Below are 20,483 nucleotides of genomic sequence, written 5' to 3' on the forward strand. Positions count from 1 at the left end.
AGGTAGCTCCTTATACATACTTGAGATACAAGCCAGAATAACTTATGCTTGTTTTTCTGTCTCTGCATTCCAACCTGTGCTCTTTGTGTTGTCACCAGCTTTCTGATGTAAAACAATATACCTGTGGCTGATACTTGCTAGGAACTGTTGTGAAAAGTGTTTGCTACAAAACAAAATGCTATTAATTTTTTCCTCTCTGAATAAGTGTTGAGTGTTGAGAGAGCTGGCAGATGAGCTGGCCAAGCCACTCTCCATAATTTTCCAGCAGTCCTGGCTCACTGGCGAGGTCCCAGAGGACTGGAAGCTGGCCAATGTGGTGCCCATCCATAAGAAGGGCCGGTTGGATGAGCCAGGGAATTACAGGCCTGTCAGCCTGACCTCAGTGCCAGGCAAGATCATGGAACAGGTCATCCTGAGTTCAATAACACAACACTTACAGGATGGCCAAGGGATCAGGCCTAGCCAGCATGGATTTAGGAAGGGCAGGTCCTGCCTGACCAACCTGATCTCCTTCTATGATCAGGTGACCCGCCTGGTGGATGTGGGGAGGCCTGTTGATGTAGTCTACCTGGACCTCAGCAAGGCCTTTGACACCGTCCCCCATAGCAAACTGCTGGCCAAGCTGTCAGCCCATGGCTTGGATGGGAGCACACTGCGATGGGTTAGGAACTGGCTGGAGGGCCGAGCCCAGAGAGTGGTGGTGAATGGTGCCACATCCAGCTGGCAACCAGTCACTAGTGGTGTGCCCCAAGGATCAGTGCTGGGCCCTGTGCTCTTTAACATCTTTATTGATGATCTGGATGAGGGCATTGAGTCCATCATCAGTAAATTTGCTGACGACACCAAGCTGGGGGCAAGAGTTGATCTGCTGGAGGGTAGAGAGGCTCTGCAGAGAGACCTGGACAGGCTGGGCAGATGGGCAGAATCCAACGGCATGAGATTTAACACATCCAAATGCCGGGTTCTGCACATTGGCCACAACAACCCCATGCAGTGCTACAGGCTGGGGTCAGAGTGGCTAGAGAGCAGCCAGGCAGAGAGGGATCTGGGGGTGCTGGTTGATGGTAGGATGAACATGAGCCTGCAGTGTGCCCAGGCAGCCAAGAGGGCCAATGGCATCCTGGCCTGCATCAAGAACAGTGTGGCCAGCAGGAGCGGGGAGGTCATTCTGCCCCTGTACACTGCACTGGTTAGGCCACACCTCGAGTACTGTGTCCAGTTCTGGGCCCCTCAGTTTAGGAAGGATGTTGACTTGCTGGAACGAGTCCAGAGAAGAGCAACAAAGTTGGTGAGGGGTTTGGAACACAAGCCCTATGAGGAGAGGCTGAGGGAGCTGGGGCTGCTTAGCCTGGAGAAGAGGAGACTTAGGGGTGACCTTATCACTCTCTACAACTACCTGAAGGGAGGTTGTAGACAGGCTGATGATGGTCTCTTCTCCCAGGCACCCAGTACCAGAACAAGAGGACACAGTCTCAAGCTGCGCCAGGGGAGGTTCAGGTTGGATGTTAGGAAGAAGTTCTATACAGAAAGAGTGATTGCGCTATGGAACGGGTTGCCCGGGGAGGTGGTGGAGTCGCCGTCATTGAAGGTGTTCAGAAGGAGACTTGACAGGGTGCTTGGTGCCATGGGTTAGCTGTTTGGGTGGGTTGGATTGGTTGATGGGTTGGACACGATGATCTTGAAGGTCTCTTCCAACCTGGTTTGGTTTATTCTAATAAAGGTTTATTCTATTCTAAAAGTGCTGAGAACAGTAAGGTTTAATTTCCTGCCTCTCCACTTTCCTGACTTCTCTTGTTAACCTCAATTTATTTTTTCACCTCAGCCTGTAAGAGAGCTTTACAAACCACAGTGTCATTTCCACATTTATTTTTCATTCTGATGCCTGGTTTGGGAAAATATGGTTCAATGTTCTGCTATTTTTTTCTTAAGACCCTTTTAAAAATGCTAAGAACACTGAGAAGCTTGACTTTCAGTACCCTTTTTTTTCCTAATACCATGGCCCTAGCAAAGTGCTCCTCAGATTTTGATGTCTGAGTGATGATCTTAGCCTTTTTTTTAAGTCAAAAACCAGACAATATTTCTGAGTATATTTGCAGACCTGCTCTTTAAACCATCCAGAGGGAAGACACAGAATGTGTGTGTTGCAAAGATGACACCTGTGCATACCCCACATTGCCCTTGGCATGGCATTTACAGATGGGGGCAAAGGGAGAATCTGGCTGAAATATGCTTGTATCTACCTATCCTCAGCTGGGATGCTGGTCTGAAAGTGCCTTGATAGAAATGATGTATTACCAAAGCAGCAAGAGGAAAAGGGCATCCAGACTCACAGAGCATCACTCAGGAAAGCAGAGGTAGTCCTGTGGTGTCCAGGTGGGCTTGGACATGCTTTAGTCTTTACTCTGTGTCCACATCAGCTTGGCCAGGTCCGCTCCTAGGAGTTATTTAATGCAGTCTGAGGCACAGGGTCTTGGAAACATTCCCAAAAGAAACCTTTTGCCCAGCTCCAGGGTTAAGTTGAATTTTATTGCCACTACTAAGAACACTTGAATTGCAGTGCCTCCTGCTACGCCTGGCAACAGGGCAATAAGTTACCCTCCTTGAATCCTCTTGTGTGTGGCAAAGCGCTGGTTTTACACTATAAAACAAATCAGGGATGGACTTAATCTGTCATTCAAGACTTCATTAAAAGATGAGTTTGTTAACTCCAGGTACTCTTAAGAGAAAACAGCTGAGAGACAAAGACTTGAACTATCTTTCACCTCACTGTTAGCTTTCCCAGTAAAAATTGGGTTGATTGCCTAGATGACTTAAAGTTTCTACAGACACTAACCCAAACCCTTCTGGTAACTATCACCCACCACATACATCTAACAAATTAGTGATTAGGACTCTATAGGTGATGTTAATTTTTTAACTACTGGACAAAGCTAAAATTACTGAGGAATTTTATGCAAATACTCACAAAGTATCACATAATAGAAATATATAGGTATGCATACTCTTTTGAAAGAAAAGAAAACAAACCCCAACTTTTTAGTTTTACTACAAGTTTTAGTTGAATGAGGAATGAAGGAGTTAGAAAGGCCGACAACATTGGCCTGATATTTCCTACTGTCTCATTTTGATGAGCTTTCTGGACGTGAATTAAGTCTTTTTATTCTCCTCACATAAAATCCTTAATGTATTCAAAACTGTGCTGTCTCTAACCATTTCTTTATTATATCAGTTTCTCTTTTCCAGTAGTAGTTTGGGTGAAGGATGGGAAACATTGTTAATTACCAGCTTTTAGTGCTAGAGATTGTAGTCAGCCTTTTCTTGGGAACATTTCCCGTCAAAGGCTAACATCTTGCATGCATTAATGCTGAGAAGAGGTTATAGATGTCTAAATAAAGAACTGCATTGTCCTCTTTGGTCACTGCTGAGGGCTATCCCTGTGCAAATGCCTGAGGCACCTCCACCAGGCACAGGATGACTCTAGCTCCTCACTTGCCCCTGCAGCACTCCTACAAGGATCCTCTAGATGGTGATGGGCAGGACTTCTACCACCTTAAGAGCTCTACTGTAAACTGTGTACAAGGATCAGAGACTTGTATCTTCTTTCTATATGACATTGGCAGTGGGGATGTCTACTTGCATCCTTTGCTCCCTGTCTTTCATTGCCAACCAAAAGATCCTTCCTCCTTCAGGCAATTTTCCCTTTTTATTGCCATTTTCCCACTCTGAAGATATCTGACTGCTCCCTCTATTGCCATGACAACAAGCAGCAATTTAGTCATGCTTAGGTTACCTTCCTCCAATTGAGCAGGGAAAAAACCCCAAACACTTGGTATTATTATGGGCACTCTGTTATCTTCTATAACGGCAGAGAAGATCATTGCTAATAACCTTCCTCCACACCACTACCATCACTTGAAAAACTCCTTGCCAAATAAGCCTTCTAAGGACATATGCACATTCCTTATCTGTATGGTAATGGGAAGGGAAAATTGCCCATAAGGCTTTGTGCTAGGAGGAACAGGGTCCTCTGCAAAATTTACTGTAATAACATTCTTTGCCACCCCTCTGCTGGGTAAGGCAGTACTCTGCCCATACATCCTTGCTGCTGAGAAGATCCTTTGTGCTTGTGCCCTGGCGGGAACCACTGATGTCTCTTTAGTAGCTTCTGCCCCTATAGATCCCGGATACAGTGAGCCTTTGAGTGGCTTGCCTGCCTCATCTTCCTCTTTGGGGCTGCAGGAACCAGCAGTGATGACTCTGCAATGCAAGTGTGAGACAGGGCTGAACCTGACAGGAACTGAGGAGGTGGTGACCAGGTTGAAAGGAAAGGCCCCACCAACCCCAGTATAGAATCATAGAATTATTTAGGCTGGAAAAGACCTGTAAGATTGAGTCCAACTATTAACCTAACATTGCCAAGTTTGCTGTTAAACTACATCCCTAGGTGCCACATCTACCTATCTTTTAATTAACTCCAGGGATGATCATTTAAGCACTTTCACGGTCAGGCTGTTCCAGCACTTGCCAACCCTTTCAGCGAAGAAGTTTTTCCTAAGGTCCAACCTAAACTTCCCCTGGAACAACTTAAGCATGTTTCCTCGTCCTGTCACTTGCTACTTGGAAGAACAGACCAAAATCTGTCTTGCTACAACCTCCTTTCAGCTAGTTGTAGAGAGCAGCAAGGTCTCCCCTCAGCCTCTTTCTCCAGCTAAACATCCCCAGCTCCCTCAGCTGCTCCTCACAGGACCTGTTCTCTAGACCCTTTGCCAGCTTTGTTGCCCTTCTCTGGACACGCTCCAGCACCTCAGTGTCTTTCTCGCAGTGAGGAGCCCAAAACTGAGCACAGTATTCAGTGTGTGATCTCATCAGTGCAGAGCACAGGGGCAGGGCATCAGGCTCTTCTAAAGCCTTTGGTCTTTTAACAATTCATGATGGGTAGCATTGGCTTGGTAAAGTGCATTTAACCAAGTGATCAAGTAGTACCAGTTGGCTGAAGGCCAAGGTAAGACAGGATGATACACTCCTCTGGTAATGTGAGCACTTCTTTATCAGTGTCTGAGTCACAAAACCATTTCATCTCTGTGTCAGGTCTCTCAGAGAGTTGCTACAGGGGAAAACTGCTAAAAAGCAGCTGAAAAAGTCACTGTACCCAGGAAAGTTGTTTTGGGGTAATAGCAGAGAGAACAGCGGGAACGGAACCACTGTAACATTCAGTTCACATGCAGAAGGTCTTACTGAGCATTTGTCCTCTTTATGTGACTTGGTGTCAGGTATAAAGCTCAGAGAAGCATGCCATACCACCAAGATGGGTATTTCCCAAGGGTGGCTGCAAAGGAAGAGGCGTGCTGTGAAGCACGAGAACACTGGGCAATGGCAGGGCGTGGGCTGATGTGGATGCTGTGATGAAGCAGTCAGAGAGTTGCCCATAGAGGCCACTGGGTACAACCAGAATAAGCTCTGATGACACCTTCTGGTATGCTGTATCTGTTACACAGCACCATTGCCAGGCCCATGGCATGATTATTTTGATGAAATAGATTCATATATCACCTCCCTGCTGGAATTCAATTGACATAAGGGACTAGGACAGAACATAGAAGAAATCTGCACTATGGGGTGACCCAAAGATATATGGGGCCTACTTACAAGCTCAGGTGAAAAACGGGAGAATAATGGTACCTGTTTTGCAAGGTGTTTGATGCATGGGCCTATAACTCTTAAATTTTGGCAAATGTGCTCTAGAATGAATTGGAAATATGAGAAATTTACTGCACACTAAGCATTCTTCTAATGAAAGCAAGAGGGCTTCCCATGCTTCCTTTTCCTCCCCTCCTGTAATTCATCACCAAGTGGAGAAAAGTCAGAGGCTCCAAAACACACAGGTAGAAATATGATCCTGACACCAGGTTTTACACCTCAATCTACCTCTTATTTCAGCAAAGGCTGCTTTACAGTATCAGCCTATCCATCAGTCCAATTCTCATGATGGAGGAGGCAAAGAGGAGGGAAGAGATGGAATGTCAAGAAAAGTCTGTTTCAGAAGAAGTATCAGGGAAGAGTGATTTTCATTAAGTGGTTTGTAACTGTGGAGCAAGGCCACTGCTGGATGGGGGCTGAGGTGACACACACTCCTATTATTCACACTACACAAAACCACAGGACATGCAGTCCTGCTCCTTTTGCTGCTGTTACCACCAGCTCTGCAGAGTGGCTTCAAACACTGTCCTGTGTTCCAGGGATGCTACTTAACCAAGCTGGCTGCCTCCAGAGAGAAGAAAGATATGTTGTGGGATACAGCCTAGGAATTTTGTCTGGAAAAGGCATTTAGAGATTAAAACACCAATGATACCTCTTAGGAAGTGGGAATCAATACAAAGATGTGAAGCCATAGGGAAGAGGAACAGAGTGAAAAGGTGAGAGAGTGCAAGCAGAGGGAAGATTTGTTTGCTGTGAATTCATGACATATTCTGCCTGTACAGAGCCAAAGGACTATATAGTTTCACTCTGCACTTGCTTTTAATGTATTATTTCTTGCCTTGGAAGAAGAGGCCTTAATAGTCTGACGGAAGAAATAAAGCAGTCTATCAGAAAACAAGTGAGGCGTGAATGGCTGTAAGAACAAGGGGAGATCTGTTTACCAGGCAGGATGAAAACATAACTAATTATCTTACCAGCAGACAGAGACTGCTCTATCAGAAGGCAACATGATGCACAAAAGACCTTTACTGATGGACACATAAGAAACTATTTCAAGGAGGTTGAATTTAAACTCAGCTAACAAGAATTTAATGATGCTCTTGTCATTAGTAATTCAGATAGCTCTTACAGAAGCTCTCACCTGCATTATCCAAACTTTTCCAGTCTGTTTTATTATTCATGAAGTATTTATATGGCCCTTTGCAGTGAACCACAGGCTGACTGGAGATGCTACCGGTTAATGAGCAACCCCGTTCAGACACACTGTGGATGAAAGTTGGCCTTTGGCACAGTCGCAAGTGCAGGCCTGTGATCTTAAAAAGGACACTTTTAGCTGAAAAAGAAGCGTGGATGAAGGTCAAAACACAGGTCAGGATGTAGGAATTAAGAGACTATCACTTCTGATCCACCAACATCCTGTGTGGTTCTCAGTAAAGCATGATCTCTGCATGTATTCTTTTCAAAAGCTGAAATAATGGTTACAGTTATTTACTTGAAAAGGTTGCTGCATGACTAATAGCCAAAATGTTTATAGAACATGATCAAATTCTCAGGCAGAATACATCAGAGAAATGCAAAATATTGTTGTTTTATTTTCCCTCTGCAATTATAAACAATCTGATAAGCCCAAGGAGGTTGCAAGCTCAAACATCTGAAAGATAGGAAATACCAAAATTAAGGTCATCAGTGAAAACTTAGTTTGGCTTCTTGGTTTGCATGTATTCCAAGGGACATTGCAATTAGGGCTTGTCATTTCAGGGGAGGCTACAGCAGCTACAGTGCAAAAGCTCTTCCTCTATCAATATATACAGTGAAGGCTGAATATACATACAAAGGTGACAGTCTCCCTTTTGACAATGTGAGTTTGCCAAAACCCTAAACAGCCTTGTGCCCAAAAGTTTTCTATTGACAAAAATTAGGTGTTTAAAGACCTGTGATAAAACATGATGCTGGAAGTATCCATCCTGCTGTACACATTACACCAATGAAAAACACAACATACAGCAGTGTGACTGACACTGACTGGTGGCACTTTGGCACTAAAGTTTTGCTAGTATTTGGTTTTAGTTAACTCATTCTAGTGTTGTTTTTCTTTCTGTTTGATCACTTTCTGTCATGTCTGTGGCATCCCATATTGCTGCTTTTTAATTGTTATATCTCCTTCTCTACCTTCTTGCCTTCTGATTGTCCTTCCTCCTTTTTCTTTAGTTATTCCTTAAACACACTTCCAGTTCTTCCTCAAAACCCAGTCTTTCTCCCCCTTTTTCCTTATTTGCATTTAACCTTACAGTAATCTCTGACAAAGCCCCATTTACACCCTTTCACCTCCACAGCCCAGTGCCTTCAGATAAAAAACAATTTCCCTGTCAAGAACTGTGGCAAGACATTAACGTCACTTTGATTACAGAATGGACTGTGGAACTGAGAAGAGACCCAAAATAAGAGAGAAAGCCCAAGAGACAGCAGAGGCCAGGAGGGTTTGTGAATATCATAGAACTCAGTAAGGTATTCCTCTGCAACCCTCCCAGTAATGCAGCCTGAATGCAAAATGGAAGAAGGCTACCCAAAGCTCTGCCTCTTCTTCCTCCTTTCTGTATGGAATCCCCCAGGAGAAAGCTAGGCTCTTTGAGGAGAAACACAATTCAGAATGGAGTGTTTGTTGAGCAAACTTGCTGAGAAATATTGCAAGGGAAATAAAATTTCTACGAGAGAAATTGGTTAATAACAAACCTCTGACACCTGGGCAAATTTTTCATGTCAGTTAAGCTTGGGATAAGGCATCTCTGAAATTACAGCACCGAACATGACATCAGAATTGTCCTACAATACTTTAAATACTATCCCCCTCTTCCCTGCCTCACTGTCCCTACAGCATGACAGTGTCTATCTAAAGGACAGAAGGCACATTTGCACAACCCAGATAACAGGACTGAAAGTGTGCTAATGATCCAAGCTGTGGCATTTGGCATTTTGAAAGGGCAGCGCTAGGATCTGAGATTATAGGCACAAAGACAGACTTAAATAAATCAGATTCTCAAAAATATTCCCATCTAGCCCACTAACTTGAATTACAGTGTTTCAAGAGGTGACATTTAGCTAACTATAGCACTTAGAGCAAAAGAACATGGCTTCCCAAGACAACTCTTCCTTTGGCTTCCTGAAATGATGTGTATTCCCAGGACAGAGGGATAAAGCCTCTCTGATAAACGTAATAACTGAAGTGGAAGCCTCATTTGAAAACATGAGGTTGTTTCACATGGGGTTAAACATTCCACATTCCTTTTGTTTTCCTGGGTCTCATTGAAGACTACTGGGTTTTGTTGTTTTGTTTTTTTTTTTCAGGCTGAGAAGTCAGACTGACTGGGTCTGAGATGAAATATTGATGACATTGGGCCACCCACAGAATTACCCAGGAATGACAACTGCAATTTATGTTCACAGCCTGTCTTACCTCAATTTACTCAAGGCATGCAAGTCACTAGAGAGCATCACAAAGCTTATTTACACTTCCAGGCTTATATTGTCCTTCAGCTAAACCCACTACAGAACTCTTCCAATATGAGTAAAACCTCTGTCAGTTGTACCAGGTAACCCACCTGTGCTATAATAGAGTTTTCTTTTGGCTGGCTGTACTGACAGGAATCAGCTCATTTGGCTTATTGAGAATCCTGACCGACTCCGAGTCTTCTAGAGCATTACAACAATAACCTGTACAAAATACACGTAATCACTGCTTGAAGTTCCTGCACCTTTATGGTGTCTATAGAAAATCCAATCACCCTAGATGTAAATGACACAAAGAGCTTGAGACACCCTGATCTGAAGAGGTGTGCTGTTTGTGTGCAAGCATGTATGTAGGAGACTGACAGGCAGAGGGACTGAGCCTGATTCCCTTGTCCTTTTCATAAGGAGGAAATCAAGACAAGGAATAGCAGAGACTTCTCTGGAACTTGCACAATCCATGAATACTAACCTTGCATCTTGAAACATGCCAACACGTCCTGAATTCTGCTCCTCTTAAGTACTCCCTTATTCCCACAAAAAAAGGCTAGCTGTTCTCAAAGGACCTTGCTGACAAAATTTGGTCTTCTCTCTTTGCTTGCACCACAAGCAACAGCAGCAGTACCTTGTCCCAGAAACATCTTCCTCATCCTATGAAGACAGGCTGGGAGAATTGAGGTTGTTCAGCCTGGAGAAGAGAAGGCTCCAAGAAGACCTGGAGGGGACCTACATGAAGGCTGGGGAGAGACTGTTTAGAAGGGCATGTAGTGACAGGGCAAAGGGCAAGGATACACTTAGGCTGGATATTAGAAGGAAGTTCTTCACAATGTGGATAGTGAAATACTGGAACAGGTTGCCCAGAAATGCGGTGGAGGCCCCATGCCTGAAGTAATTCAAGGTTAAGCTTGAAGGGGCTCTGAGCAACCTGCTCCTGGATAAGATGACTTTTGAGTGTCCCTTCCAATCCAACAGATTCTGTTCTGGTGTAGAACTCTCCAAAGGTGACGGATACAGGGCTGCCATGCCCTAGTGGGGAGCACCCTCAGAAAGGGGCTAATGTCAGAAGAATTTTTATCCTCTGGCCTGAGAATAAGGGAAATGGATGAACCATGATGTTTTATGCACTGTGGGGAATAAGCATACAAGTTTTGAAGTTCATTTTGCCATCTCCATCCTCCAGACTGGGCTTCCCAAGTTATCAGCCACATGAGAGAAAGCAGCCCTATGCTCCCAGAGGAGCAGCTGTTCAGTCCTTGGGTCCTTCATCTCTTGGTTAACCTTCTCTGCAAGCTTAATGTCAGTCTGACACATTACTTACCCTGCTTCAAGTGTTTCCAATGTGTCCTCAGAGATTTCTCTCTTCCTGATACACACTTTCACCTTCTTTGGGCTGTTAAACCATTGAAGTGCTACGAGCTACTCAGGAATGTGCCTGATATTTTCCAGGAGTCTCCAGTGGCAGAACACTGGCTATAACTAACCATTAACTTGTTTTTTCTCCTTCCCCTTTCTCTCATTCACAGAGTGCAGTAAAGAATGTACATTATAAGTGGGTGGCCCTCCAGATGAAACTGTTGTCTTTGCCAAAACAAACAAACAAACCAACCCAGCCCAAGATGCAGAAGGAAAGAGACAGATAATGTTTCAGATAAACACAAAAAAATCATTATACTCGTCATTTCTCCAACAGAACGATTTTCTGCTCCCCAAGGAACAGCTGTTTTCAGACTAGATTAGCATTACTCTGCTGCTGACCCTTCAGAGTAAAGTTTCAGGGCAGCAGCTTCTCAAGTTCCACATGATTTACTATCTGTATTTTCCTTGTTGTTGCCAATTATCTTGAGTGCAAAACAACACTGAACAAAAATAAGACTGAACAAACCACTGATTCCTGTTCAGCATCAGTCATGAGAAGGATCTTCCACCTGATTCCTCAGGCATCCATGCCACACAGACAACCATTGAACACAGAAGCTGAGCTGAGAGCACAGCATCTTAAGTTGGTGAATGCAAGACCATAGGCCGTGTTCTTTTTTTGCTCTTCTGTCTCCAAGGACCATCAGCTTCCATCCAGCAGAAGATAATGTCCTAAATAACCAGGAAAGATGATCAACTGATCCTATCTCTTCTGCTTATCTGGCAGAAGCAGGATCCAAGTCACTGACAAGTAACACTGTATGAAATAAAGCCCCCGTGCAGGCTCTACTCCATGACACTAGTTTGGAAGTTTGCTCCACCACAGGAGCACCATTAGTCACAACAAGAACATTAACCCTGCAACAGGCAACTTATTATCAGACTCTAAAGCAATTGCAAAAGTGTCTTGACTGAGGGATGTAGGAGATTATCTGAGGCTACTGCAGTGCTAGATGTGGGAGATATGGTTTCATGCCCATGTTAAGGTTTTCTGCCGCCCTTTGCAGGATTTTCCTTACAACTAGAGAATGCAGGGGGCACCTCCTCCCTGCTCATTCAAGGTGACAGACTTATATCACACTTCAAAGCTCCACGATAATACTCTGAGCAAGAGGTACTTAAAGGACTTTGCCCCCTTATCTGTCCAACTTCATCATTCTGGACTGTGCTGATACAGCTCTCCTGTTAATGGGCTTTATCTGGATTAGATCTCAGTCTTCGGCTGCAGAAAGCAAAGACTTATGGTGGATCTTTCCCTGTTGAGCATTCTTCAGAATATTTTGCCAGTAGTATCCTGAGATCTTTTCCAGCTTGTTGTACCCTGCTCTTCCAGGTTTTTGCTTCTTGGCCTGGTTTTGCAATTGCCACTGCCAAATGTGCCTTGTGTGTGTGCTTATTTTGCACCAGCCCCACTAGGAGCTGAGCACTGTTAAGTATCAACAAGATCTCTTGTATGCATTTGATGAGTGATAGCCACTGTTTTCATAGCTGCTCTTGCCTTCTCCCACTGTTTGGTTCCTCTACCACCCTGGGGTGTTCACAATGGACTGGAGAGACTGGAAGGCAGATTGAAAAGGAACGCTGCAGCTAACACTTAGCTGTCTCTAAGTGTGAGTTGCTAGTATGGCAGGAAATCCTACCAGCCTTTCCTCTGTGCCCTTTAACTTCATTAGCTCATCAAAAAAGATTGTGGGAGCCATTGAACCTCAGCCTATTACAAGCAACTGTTCTAAAATACACTAAACCACCTCTCCCACATCATAGGACTCTGTGTTCATGGAGAACAGGGGACAATAAGTATTACAGCCTTTGGCGTAGGGCTTCAGTATCTACTTCTCTTCTTGATCCCATTTCCTGAACTCCATAGCTGGGATAGGTACAGGAATGAAAGTACCTAGAAAGGCCCCACAGAACTGCCATCCTGGTAGCTAGCAGACCAAACATTTCTCATTTGCCCTCAATCAAAAAGAACCAGAAAATTTGACATAGCAGCTTTGCCCCAGATGGAGGGACCCAGTCACACGTTTCTTACCTCATCCCATGCACATACACAGCCCTGCACCTTTCTCTTCCAGTCAAAGTAAAGCAGACACGTGGCAAAGGCTGAAATATTTTCCTTTTCAATAATCAAAAGCTCTGTCTCCTGTGCACATAGCTTTGCAACAGCATGTAAAACAAGCTGCACTGAGAGCTGGAACCGGCACTAAAATCCCCTCTGATTTTTTTTTTCCACAGGAACAGCTGGGTTAAAAATCTTTGACTAACAAGTTTTCACTGCCATACTAATCACTTTCCTTAATCAAATCAATGAACCATCCATTTTAAATCTGCTTCTTATGAAACAAACATTTCACAACATTCAGGTGTGATAAATAAGCACCAAACTCAAGCCACTGAGCTGAAAGGGGCTCCCACCTTACGGCTTCTGCCTTTCCTGACAGCCAGAAAGATGAAGGGAGCAGTCACCCAGCTCTGGGTGAGGGCTGTGAGTACTCACTGCATTGAAAAGTGCAGATAAGCTGCCAAGCCTCTCACAGGTTTTGTTGTAGTGAGGGGAGTAGTTCTTGCACTGCGGCAGAAGGACTTTTACAGGTTCCAGCTGAAAATTCAACATCCCATTGTTATTTTAAGGAACATTTAAATTTAAGGTTCTTTGCCTCATGCTTAAGTGGAATGAGCAGAGTTGGTGGATTGCTTCTGTTGCTCAGAATAAATTATCCTCTCTGTAGGGGCAACACAGTAAAATTAAGCCAGATCATCCATAGACAGGCATTCCTGTAGTTCCTTCTCTTGTCAGAGAAGAAAGCTCTGATCCATGAACCTATTCAAGTACAACACCAAACAGTTCTGCTATGCTGGAAAGCAAAAGCATGATCACACTGTGTTAATGTGTTCACTTCATGGGGACACAGTGACACAGATCTGTGCCTCTGCTTCCTCCTATCTGAGTAACCCTAAGGAAACCACTGAGCTTCACTGAAATAATCTAACACTTCCCACACTCTCTGCCAGCCTGCGGCACCTTGGAGGAACACGGTGCCAAAATGATCTCTGTGAGGGCAGTAGGACATAGAGACTAGGGAGGAAATTGCCACAACAGCTCTTTTCCACATGCTTGAAGTGTCCTGTGGTTTGTAGGCTTTCAGCCTACATATGAAAGCACACAGCCACACCATCTGAAGAGCCACTGTGAAATCGAAAAATACAGAGACGCAAAGAGGCTGAAGACAATGTCACTAAAACAAGAGCTGAGCTCCAAGGTGGAATGTTACTTAAGGCTTGAGAATGGGCAGTGTTGAGTTTTCTAACAAAAAATCTCAAGAGATAAACAAAAAAGGAAACAAATTAATGCTGTCCTTAGGAAGTGACATTTCTGGTCCCTGAAAGCTGTCTCTGCTGCTTGATGGAGCAGTGTGGCAATCTTCTGAGCTGTGATGCTTACTCCCCTGTTAAAGTAATTTTCGGAACAAAATTGATACATCTTAGTGAAGCATCTCACATTTGCCATCCTTCATCTGAGCCTCTGAGGATTGAGTTTCCTTGCATCCTTCGGATGCCTCTGAAGACATCCATATAGGACCATCCGGGTGATTCCCAAAGAGACACAAAGAAGGAAATTTCTTGAGCCACATAGGATTTCTCATCAAGAGATTGCTGGCAGAGTGAAACAAAGGTTCTCCCCAGCCTCTAGTCACAGGAAAACACACACATAAATGCTGGGTCATCTTATGACCCAGCCCACACACCACTTGTTGCCACTATGGCCCATGCTCCTTTAAAGGATAGCACTGCACATGTCCCATCCCTACCCTGAGACCCAGCCACACTGAGTTAGCATGTTGCTAAAAGTCCCTAGCTGGCACAACTTCTAAAGACTTTGCAACTAATGTGTCATGCATGCCAGGAGTCAAGTACCCTATTTAGGGAAATATGCCATTAATCAGAGAATCAGTTACAGGATATTAAACTTGCTGAGGTGCTGTTATCAAATATGTAAGGCAAACAACATTCTGGGTAATTAACAGACATCTAAGATGAGACTGCAATCTGAGTAAGAGGTTTGCCTATGAGTCTCTGGATGTTGCTTTATTCCTTAAATGTTCCTAATGGTTTGACCAGGTAACCATGATGGCCAAACTTGACTTTACAAAATTCCCAAGTGACCAAACAACACATCAGTAAGATGCAGCAGTAGTACAGATCTCCTGATTCCTTTACCACAAACCTAAGTAAATGTTTCTCACTCGCTTCAAACATTGCTCAGGCTCAGCAGGTAATAAGCAGGCATGTGAGTGTACATCTGTGCTCCTTCAGCACTAAGAAAGTCTGATCAGCTGAAGAAGGGACTAGGACTTGGGTCTCTCCAGGAGCTTTGCTGAAACTGACAGGGTGGCAACAAGTAGGCTGCTCCCTGCAATTGAGATGAAAGAGCTACTCTCAGCAAGAAATACATTGGAGTCCTCAAGTGAAAGAATAATCCAAGGGCATGATAAAGGAAAGGCAACTACTGTATATGGATGTCTCACACTTGCCTGTGTAGTTCAGGAAAGAGGAACAACTGCTTCTAAGAACTGGAGTTATGCCCTGAAGCAGAGGATGAATTGAACCCATTAGAGTTGTTCATCCTGTTCCCTGGTGGATACTTCAAAACACTTGCCTTTTATTTTATTTTATTTTTTTTAAAGAAAAGGTGTACAGCACTTGTAATTGCAGAATTAACCTTGAAAATCAGAACTCAACATACAGGAAGAAGCTTTATCAGCAAAAGCCTGGAGTGAGAGCTCTAAGAGGGTGTTGCCATTTACTGCCTGAAATTGCTAGCTCCGGAGCCAAACCGAGGGTGAATGTCAGCAATGTGCTGTTTCTCCCCTGGTACCCAAAGGCTATTTAGTGACCAGCTGATGCTACAGGTTGCACCACAAGCAGTTGATACAACTGCCACACCCTTTTTGGCTTTGCTATGAATATAACTATGTTTTTATTTATGTCCAAATGAAAAAATTACCAAGACTGAATTTTCAGGCTCTCCCAGCACCTGGGCTGTGAAATCCAAATGTTGACATATGAATTTGAGGTTGATCTTTCTTTTGCCCATGAACAGTAGGTACCTTACAGCTACATACAGAGCTATAAGGTGATGATACAGAGCATGTGATTCATACTATCATCAGGCAATAGTTATTCTTGAGATATAATTGGTGGAACATCTCCAGGGACGGTGGAGTCACCATCCCTGGAGGTGTTCAAAAAGGCATTGGATGTGGCACTTGAAGCCATGGTTTAGTAGTCATGAGGTGTTGGGTGACAGGTTGGACTTGATGATCTTTGAGGTCTTTTCCAACCTTATTGATTCTATGATAATTGGGGCAGAGGGAGAAAGGAGGGAAAAAGTAGACTATGCTTTTTGTGTTAGGAAAGTAAAGAAATGATAGCCAGATTTCATCTGTGGAAACCTGAAGCAGAAACTCAAGCAGCAAACTAGGGAGACTGTTAGCTCTCTTTTATGCCATTTTAATGGCTAAGTCTGTGGCAGAACTCTTATCAGCATCCCCAGCTAACACCTTGCTCCTGAGCTGCATAACATTCCCAAGGCAGCAAATACACACACCCCACACATCTGTCTGTATGACCTGGTCACTACTTAACTCTTTTTATAAGGCAGCTTGAAGGTGAATGTGGTTACCCAAAGACCACTGGGAATCCTGCAAAGAGCCTGGAGAAACTTGGTACAGAAATGGGTAATGTCCTATATCACTCTGTCAGTCATGGGAATTCAACCTGCCCCTTTTTGGTGACACAGCTTCTGACCGCAGGGTAAACACACTGTAATCTGCCCTACTGCATCTGTCCTGCAGCATTAACATTTGACATAAATCCTAAAGGAATTCTCTTCTTTATTACTGATTTGTCAGAGGTGGATGGATAGGAAGGGTTGTGGGTAATATGGAAATGACATAGGCAGAGGATCCCTTCTGGGAGCCTGGTTATTGAAAACCAGCTGCTATTTACACAGTTAATGCCATTCACTTCTTGCACCTGCTCAATCATTCATTTCCCAGTGCAAGCCAGCTCTGCCTTGCTGCAGAGTCAGGAAATTCAAGGGAGTTACACCTGCAGGTTTTCTTTTTCTCCCCAGTGATTGCAGAGTTCAGCTTATCAAACTCCCACTTGCACATTTCCAGCTCTTCATCTTCCTTTTCTGTGAATTCTTCTTCTACCTATTTATATGTATATATCCTTCTCCCAAGTATTTATGTTTCTGATAATGAATCCAAAGCTCTAACTCCTGTTAGACTCCCAGCCTGTTCCTGTATCACACAAAATCCATTTGATTCTGTAATTGTTTGAAAACAAAGAAACTCAGCTAACTTCCCAACTTACACTATTTTTTGTTGTTCATATTCTAATCAGTCTGTGACAGAGGCTTCATACCCTGTGTTCAGGGACATCCTTTTCTTTATGAGGTCCCTACAAATGTAAATGCTGTGCTGGTATCTGCAGCAAACACATTTTTTACAGTAGACTCTGCTTTGAATTTTGGCTTAGAAAAAAATATAATAAATAAATCAAACCACAAAACAGACCATAAAGAATTATGCAGCTGACCTGTCTTTGCATCTTGCTCCCATGTCCCATCTCAACAATGAAGTTCTGCAGAGAAGCTTTAGGCCACCAAGTAGAAAGGAAGGAGTAAGGAAGAGAGCGGTACTCCTATGGTTCTACTTATTAGCATTAAAGGGTATACCAGCTGTGAGATTATGGGAGGAGCTTTGAGCACCTGAAAAACCTATCAGCAAGGGTTCATTAACAGAAGAGTGAAGACCTGGTTTTTTGTGTAGTTGTTTTCTGTTATTAAGAAAAGAACTCCTATATAATGGAAAATCCACACTTCCACCTAGCAGATAAAGCATTTGCAATACTAACCTGTTAGCTGGATTTGCTTCCATGGGGGTAGTAAGTGTCATTCATTGTAGAGTATTCATGTACTTACTGTCATATTTAAATAGGAACTGAATGAAACCCACCCCCCACCATCTGTCAAAGTCTTGTCTTTGGCTACAGAAAGACAACAGCAGGAAGAAGGTCAAGGTCAAGAAAAGCAGATAAACATGTAACTGACTCTGAGCAGATAATGACTCACCTGTCTTTAGTGGGAAGAGCCTTGTGTCTCATTGAACTAGAGCTGGAGGAATAAACCAGATTTAAGGGAGTGGCAATGAACAATTAAAAAGTAATAAAAAGCTTTCAGGTGAAAACAAATCAGTCCACAACCTCTCTTGTTTCCATCTGAAGAAACAACAGCCAGTATGCTCCTGAAACCAGCACATGTCAAGTCAGACACTGGAAAGGAACAGAGAGGATTATTCCACAATTTTATTGCACAACTGAAAATTAACCTGGTTTGTTTTGTTTTGGTTTGAAATATTTACAAGCCATTTATTTTGCACACACAAAATCTAAACAGTATTTCCCCCAATAAAGTTGTTACCTAAAAAACTTACACACGGGACTGATGCATACATGTATATTAAGTGGTTTGTATCAAATGCCAGTTGCCTCAGTCTGACTCTGGAAGGGGAAGGTGCTTTGGAGATGGGGCAGCAAAAGGAAAGACCCATTTGTCTTTGTTCTTTCCTGAAACATTACTTAAGGATCTTTCCCCAACCTGGGGAGAGAAACAGAAGAGTTCAGTATAAGTTCAAGCAGAAGGCCAGTCAGTCAGGTAACATGATGACAGGGTGGTGAGTTGGAGATTCAAAACCCTTCAGTGCCACAAGTCCTGCAAGAAAATTACAAGGCTTGTTTCATGCATGGTTCACTCTAAAGGTCACAACATCCCATTTTTCCCCTGGAGAAAGTAAAATCACCGGGATCATGACAGAAAATAAATGAGGTTTGAATCTTCAGAAGAAACACAAGTTAAAGGCTTTTGCTGGTGGGTTGGTTCTTTTTGTTTGTTTTGTTGATGTTGCTTGGTTGGGGATTGTTTTGGTTTGTTTTTAATTCTTTCTGATGGATTTTTTTTTTACTTGTATTTTGCCAACAGTGCTGGATGACACAGTGAAAATACTGCCTTTGCTCTTGACAGAGCAGCACAGCGGTAATGCAGTGCAAGGACCGTTGCACAACTTGACCAGCAATGAATGCTGAGGGTGATATTTTAACCATCATTATGAAGCACACAGCTTTGTGCTTTCCTGGCTGTTAGCACAAGCTGTCTGTCACAACGTGTATCAGTCTCTGGAGTCTGCAAATCACTCCTCTCCCATGGCTGATCTGCCCACACATTTTCCATCAGATAGATTGCTGTTTTCAAGTTTGTCAGCTAATATTGAGTAAGCTGCCTTGTAGCTCTTACTGCTCAGTTTCCAGGGGATTTTGACACCTGCAATGTCACATGAGAAGGTGGTAGCTCTAAAACTGATCCTCAGTGGCCCAGATTTTTCCCATGTTACTTTTGGCAGGTGTACACCTGAGGCACTTGTGTGGGGATCATCAGCCCTGTAACTTTTTCAATTAGTCAGAGAGCAAGAGGTGACATAGGGCTGTGGTGAACTAAAATACCCTCTGCACTCCATTGACTGTCAATGGAAAATAAGGAGACCCACAACACCGTGGGTCTCAATCAGCTGCCAAGTTGCATGGGCTGAATCTGGGCCTGAATGATTACATCTGGGCACCTAAAAACCTAGGAATTCTGGCATTGCAAAGTACATTTGGTATTTGTACATTTGGTATTTATAATGCCTGGTGATACTTTTCTTCAGGTTTTGGATCCTCTGCTGTAGGGTGGAGAAACAGACTAAGTGATGGCAACATGATCCATAGTAAGTTTGGAAGGAAAAGGAACTTTTGTAGACTTGTTATGCTTGTTACTGCTTGCCTGTTGGGGATTAGGCTACTGGGAGACAGCTTTGTGAAAGGCAATTCAAATGCTCTGTGTCAAATATTCTAAAGTCTTTGTTTCCTCCAGAGTCACACATAATCACCACTGTCATCTTACGCATGGTTACCAAGCTGTAAGTAAGGTGTCGTGTCCTAATCTATGTGCCTTGCTTTGGCAGTAGTGGTATTAGAAGCCTAAGTCTCTCAATCTCCTCTTCCTCATCAGCCCAAGTATTTGTTTTGACCTTTTTTTTCCATTTAAAAACAGTTCTTGCTGGTTTTCAGGGAGCCAGCCTGTTCCTAGCAGTAGAGAGGGCTGAGACTACAGAGGTGTCTTTTTCTATACTTCAGCACTGGGGAAACTGTCTATGGCGTCTTTAAATCACCTGCCAACACCTACCCAAGGCTGACAGCAGCATGGATTTAGGGGTGCAGCACATTTTGAATGTGGAGAAAAAGTGGAAAACCCCAAAATGGGCTAAAACAGATCCTGAAATAGAGCCCTACACATATAGTAACCAATTTGTAAATTGTACAACCTTGTGCTAAGATTTATGGCTTGAGCAGGTTACTTATCTTGATAAATGCTTCTGATTTCACCCCCCTGCATTACTTGCAATGACTCTCCTTCCTGTTTGTCTGGGAGGTATATAGGTGTGGGGGTCAGAAAAGTTTGAACAATATGAATATGTTGAAAACAAAACAAAGAATAATAATTCCATTCCTGCAGCTTCAAATGGTTGAATTTTGTCTCAGGTGTAGGCTTGAAGATTAAAACTGGAAAAACCTCTGCAGAATAAATTCGTGCAGAGGCCCAGGTGCCGTGCCAGAAACATTGTTTTAGTAATGAACTCACACAGTGGTCTAGCACAAGCCAGTATTCTTTCATACTTACTGGAAGAGACACTGCTAAGACAGAAATAAAACCTGCGATAGCACAAAGGAAAGAAAAATCCCCCCAGGCTACAAGAAAGTCTCTCTCT

General features: G+C 43.5%; 1 protein-coding gene across 2 annotated transcripts in view; it reads right to left on the reverse strand.

Moving 5' to 3' along the window:
- The window catches only part of SYN3 (synapsin III), a 261,375-nt gene extending 244,069 nt beyond the window's left edge, over positions 1-17,306 (reverse strand). The window contains exon 1 of one of the 2 annotated variants that reach the window (XM_068142332.1): positions 17,221-17,306. The gene's annotated coding sequence lies outside the window, so the exon portion shown is untranslated. The remainder of the gene's footprint in view (positions 1-17,220) is intronic. The other variant, XM_068142330.1, reaches the window with a different exon arrangement.
- Positions 17,307-20,483: the final 3,177 nt, after the last annotated feature.

The sequence above is a fragment of the Melanerpes formicivorus genome, unplaced genomic scaffold, assembly GCF_026170545.1.
Source record: "Melanerpes formicivorus ecotype bairdi unplaced genomic scaffold, bMelFor1.0.p_v2 SCAF_8, whole genome shotgun sequence".
Taxonomy (NCBI): domain Eukaryota; kingdom Metazoa; phylum Chordata; class Aves; order Piciformes; family Picidae; genus Melanerpes; species Melanerpes formicivorus.